The sequence below is a fragment of the Lygodium microphyllum genome, chromosome 22, assembly GCF_053477565.2.
Source record: "Lygodium microphyllum isolate KBCC chromosome 22, Lygodium_microphyllum_v1.1.10, whole genome shotgun sequence".
Classification (NCBI taxonomy): Eukaryota; Viridiplantae; Streptophyta; class Polypodiopsida; order Schizaeales; family Lygodiaceae; genus Lygodium; species Lygodium microphyllum.
This window is the reverse complement of record NC_141156.1, coordinates 127,655,029-127,661,028: the sequence shown is the minus strand read 5'-3', so window position 1 is coordinate 127,661,028 and position 6,000 is coordinate 127,655,029.

The following is a 6,000-nucleotide window of genomic DNA, read 5'->3' as shown; positions in this document are numbered from 1 at the left end:
TATATTTATATATGTTTTTGCAATCAAAATGTGGAGTCTAATAGAGTTAGTAAAGTTAGTGTGCGAAAAATGAAAGAAGTGGCAAGACAACAAGGAACATGTGTTGCTAAATCTGCAAGAACAGCAAGGGTTCGAAGGAACACAGAGGCTGCTTCAAATTCTTTAGACTTTAAACGTCTCGAGGCAAAGATGAATGAATTGATGGAATTGCATATGAGTTTATGCACACGTGTTGATCATGCACTTGCTATTTACTCCGCAAAGCTACATGAACGGGCTAAGGGTTTATATAGTGTTGTGTGTTCTTCAACAAGTCTCGAGTGGTTTGGGTGCTAAAGTAAGGGAACTTTCGACAATTGTTTCTGAGACAAGCAAGTTGATGAATTTATTGGTGAATGATATGTGGGCATCATTTTGGGGGCTTGGAGATAACCATGAGCTTGTGATTTGCCAGAGAGGTTGTCGACTACCATTCTTGCAGTTTCAAATGAATGTTAATAGGTTTAATGCCTTAGTACAACAATTGATTCGTCAAATGAATGGTCACAACTAAGGGGGAGGACTTGCTCAGGATCAAGCTTATCATTGGTTCCATATTGTTTTATAGTGCTTGGGCCACCCCTTTTTTGTAGTGATGTGTGGTTCCTTTTTATGGGGCCTACATTGGTTTTAATGTAGCGAAGCTAAACTAAGTAAAATGTATTGGGTGCTTGCAATGTGATGTGATACTTCTTTCTTGAGGTTTCGTCTGTAGGAAGAGGCATTGTCTCTTGCAATGTAGATAGAACTTTGTTGATTTTTGCAATGTGATGCATACGAGAGTAATATTTTATCTTGGTGTTTGGTCTAATTATAATATTTGATTTGATTAAATGTGAATGTTCATGTCTCTCCCTCCCTCTCTCCCTCTCTCCCTCTCTCCCTTTCCTTCTCTCTCTCTCTCAAGGTTTAAAGGGAAAACTTATTGTCTTGCAGTCTAGAGAGAAAACTTAATTGATTTTTTACATTTAAATGTTCATGTCTCCCTCCCTCCCTTCCTCTCTCTTACGGTGATATATGCTTCATTTTTGTGAAACCTCTTGCAATTTGTGAAGAGATAACTCTGCTGTTATTTTTGTCATGGCAAAGGTAGTTCTTAAATCTTCATGAAGTCTCTGCTAAGTACTGGCATTGCAATGTAAATAGAACTTTGTTGATTTTTGCAATGTGATGCGTATGAGAGTAATATTTGATCTTGGTATTTGGTCTAATCATAATATTTGATTAGATTTGAATGTTCATGTCTCTTCGTCCCTCCTTCCCTCTCTCTCCTTCTCTCTCTCTCTTGAGGTTTATAGGAAAAACTTATTATCTTGCAATCTAGAGAGAAAACTTGGGGGATCACTTTGGTTAGATGGAAATTTTCTTTGTCTCTCTTTGGATAAGATATCTAATGATATATGGAATATAAATGTATATAAAGTTTATTTTGAGTACTAGCGTTCCTTGCACGTAATATTTTATTGATTTAAATAAATTACTACAGTGTTTTGAATTATGTGATTCTAGATTGGTTCTACTTTTAAGTCTTTTGGAAAATACTAACCCCAATCAAGTCTTTTTTTTAAAGAATGCATGGTCTCTCTTGGCATGCAGGCTTTGTGAGAATCCAATCAATATGGGATTTTCACATCGGTCAACTAGCAGAGATTATATGTTACGTATTCATAGGCATAGACTTACTCTACGTGCCATAGACGACGACAAGTTGCTAGGCTTAGGACTCAAATGATTCAGCTACGAACAAAACATGGTCAAAGGGGGCACAAAGAGGTATTTTGCTATGGTTGGGTGCCAAAACATTTCACAGAGAGAAGCTCTAGATCATGATAGTGTGATCCATGAGGGAGTTCAAAGTGCCTTCCATAGTATGCAAAGTATGCCTTCTCGCATGGGGGTTCTAGATGGGGTGAATTGATTGAGCAACAATTTGCTTTTGCTATGAATTATAATTGCAATATTGAAAATACTCAAAATCTAGGAAATCCTGTGATTAATGAGTCACCTGTCAATAATGGTCCCAACCTTTAGCCCTCAAAATGAAGGTTTTTGCTCCATTTTGCATGCTGTGCTTGCAATGGATATTCATCCTGCAACTACAATATTGCTATTTCAAGACCCAATTGTGCATTCCATGGGAAGTCATTCTGAGATGTGTGAGCGATGTTCGGCTAAATTGTGGAGATGTGAGACTCAAGTGCAAGGATCGGTTTTTTTTTTGTAAACATTGTTGTTGGAATGGAAAAGTAATGTTGCCACCGTTGCAATATCCACCGCAGCCATTGCATGATTTGTTGCATGATATACATCCTCAAAGTAGAGTATTTAAGAATAATATACGGGCATATAATAGTACTCTTGCATTTGTGTCACTTGGTGCCAATGTTGATGAGTTTTTATCTGTTGCGGGGAATTGTTATACCTTTAGAGTGCATGGCTCCATTTATCATCGTATAGGCCCTCTGCTTCCTAATGTGCAACAACAAGAATGACCAAGATTTGCACAATTTTATGTTTATGATACTGAGCATGAGTTATCTAATCGATTGGGTGTAATGCCTAATTTATTGCCAAATTTACTTGGAGAGCTTCAGTTTATGATGCATCAATACAATGTATATGCGCAAGCTTTTAGATCCATGGATATGCAACTGCAAAACAATCCCTTGCATGATTTAAGAATGACTATTTTTGGCATTCAGCAGGCTAACAGGCAATACTCAGCTCCAGTGGCAACTGAAGTTGCAGCTATCATGCCAGGACAAGGCGATGAGAATAGTCTCAATCATCGAGATATACATGTTTATAGTCGAGATTGATGATGTATTGCTATTTCTAACTTACTGTTAACCCGAACACGAAGAAACCAAAAGGAAATAAAAAAGATGCAGGGCAAAGGCGGAAAAGAGGTAGCTTGACTGAAGAAGGAAGAGGAGAAAAGGCCAAAAGCACAAGGGCAACCTTAAAAGTCCAAGGCAGCTGCAAAAGGGGAAAGATGCATTTTAAAATACAAAGGCACACCTTGAAATCTTGTAAAAGAGTGCCAGGCAGTGGAAAAGCCGGAAATCCAAAATAAAAGACAAAGACAAAGACAAAGGCCAAGGCGAGAGAAATGGAAGGCAAAGGCGCACCAGGAAAAGCGCAAGACAAAGCTTATGTAAAAGAGTGCAAGCACACCGCGGTTTAATTCAAGAAGCGCCGGGCTCTCACTTGTGCAATTTGTAAATGTAGACACGGGTGGTGGAAAGGAAGCTAGGAAGATAGAAGATCAATGGGAAAAAGGACCTAAGCTATGGCCGGCCATGTAAAAAAGGGGAAAAGGGGAGGACCGCCCAAAAGGGATTTAGGGTTTTGTATATAAAGTTGAAAAGTGAATGAGAAGCTCATTCTTGTGTGTGGCCAAAAGTAGCTCTCCTCTTCTTCTTCTTCTTCTTCTTCTTCTTCTTCTTCTTCTTCTTCTTGCTTGCTTGCTTGAGCTTGTGCTTGAGAGAGGGAGTGTGAGAGTGTGAGGGAGTGAGCGTGTGAGGGTGAGGGACCGTGGGGTGGAGAAGCTCTCCATCTTCTCCTCTCTTCTTCTCTTCTCTTCTCTTCTCTTCTCTTGCTCGCGGCAATGGAGCTTGGAGCTTGGAGTGGGAGGATCGAGCTTGCTTGAAGCTTGCACTTGGATCGTGGAGCTATTGGAGTGCGCGGGAGAGGAGGTAACTCGAACAGCACGGAGGTAAGCTCACTACACCTATAGATATGGATGCCGCGTCGGTTGTGTGAGAGGTAGCCATTAGTGCTCGGCTTGGAATGCTTGAAACAATAAGCGGTCCCTGGGTCTTGGCGGTTGAGCGAAAGCTCCCACATTTTGGTTCCGTTGCCGGAACCAATGGATTCAAGCCTTGAGCACTTGCATGCTTTGAATCGAGCATCAAAGTAAGGGTTTTCCCGAACCGGTGCTTGAGATAGGTAGGAAGCGAGGGGGTTGAAGATGGTATTCGATCTCCTTGGCAAGTAGGTTTTTTGCTTTCTTGTGGAATAGTGTAGGTATTTACTTTGTGATTTGGGTGCATTAGGGTAGGAAAAAACAAAGAAGAAGAAGAAAAACAAGCATCAGGGTTTTTGCTGTCATAACAAGGCATGAGGGTTTGATTCGTTTGCTGATTTGCATTTTGGTGTTTATTGGCTATCCCAGGTATATAGATCTCTTCCCCATCACTCTAGCATCATTCATGTGGAATCTTGTAGCTTACAATAAGCAATACCTTAAGATTTTGGACGATTTCATGCTCGAAAGTGCGTTCAGGTCGACGGAATCGGACACCCAATTCAGTGTCCGAGTCTCAAAATCGGACGTCTGATTTTGAGAATCGAACATCCTCGGACCAACCCATCCGATTTTGGGACTCGAACCACTCGGACTTAGACCACTCGGACCACTCGGACTGACGTAACAGTCAAGCCTACTAACGAGAGCAAGGACTTGTTGGAAAAACTAATATAAGCACAGGTCGAACAACGAGAACCAGTGAGTAAGGCCATGCCTGAAATAAGAAGGTCAAGAGACAATGCCGAAGGATGGGCTTTGGACTTACAAATATCGTAGAAGACCCCAAAAGAAGCCCAAGCCTTATAGACGCAGGCATCGATGGAGGGGCAGCACAACGCCACGATGGATATCCAAAGAGTTGCTATGTGCTCAAGGGTATTATGCAGGTAATCAATGGATTTGGGTACCAAAATCCCCTACTAAACCACCTCTATCAGCTGAGGGCCAGAGTGCATCAAAAGCAACGAAGCACAGGAGGAAATCTAAGAGAAAATCTAGGTCTCAAGGCAAGAAACCAGACATGAGTGTTCGAAAGCAAGAGCCTTAGCTTAGCATGCTAAATAGACAGCTGTCATATGTAGCCATTGAGCATGCACAAAAGTCATTAGTGCCTAAAGAGCCTTTGATTTCCCAAGGGGAGAACAAGCATCATAGGCACAACATTGCTCATGGCAAGGCTAGTCGCTCAACAAAGCAAATGGCATAATCGTAATAGCCTTGAGAAAATCATTCAGCTAGTGCCACGTCCACCTATGAGTCCTAGATCTCCTATGCCCTCTTTTCCCAAACAGACACAGGAAGCACTACAGTGGTTGTCAAGGGAAACTGCTCAATTCCAATCTCTATCTCCATCTAAGCTTCCAAATATCCAAGAGGTGGGACATGACGCCATCTATAGCTCTCAACCGATGAGTGCTCAAAGGGCAACAAAAGACATGACCACTTCCGATCGCCCTAGGGACTTGACATCGCAATCCACCAAGGATAGCCAGCCCACTAAACTAGCTGCTACTACTTCCAATCAGGGATCACAGCAGTCACAGCCCTTGGCCGTGACAATGCCCCTTGTGGAATGTGTCCTTAGTAGTTTACCTGTGGAGGAGGTGTCGCAACCAACTTCCTTGACAACTCTAGCACTTTCAAAGTGCCTAAAGCCTAGGTTGAAGGAGTTAAACACAAGGGAGTTGGCTGAAGAGCTAGACTCTCCGAAAAGGGAGGTAGTTGTGCTCTCACAACCTGGCAAGGCTATTCTGCAAGCCACAGCCATGTCCCGTAAGGACACACTAGAGAAAGAGAATGCTGAGGCCCAACCAAGCACATCAACGGTTGACCTAGTCTAGGGTCCTGAGTCGTTGGGAGATGCACCTTCATTGACCAAGAAAAAGAGGAGAAAACATCGAAAACAACAGCAGCTACAGGTGGTTATGGACCCCAAGAACGTTGAGACCAAGTGCATTGGAAAGCTGGGGAATGAAGCATCAAGCCCATCCACCCGTGAATCCATTGATATCTCTCCTAATAGCGGTGAAACCTCAGACACATCCATGTGCTCTGAAAAATCAAAGCAGTTGTTGCCATCAACAGTTGCTTTCAACACTCAATCCACCGACAATAGAACTCACATCGACCAATCAAGAGTGGATACAACA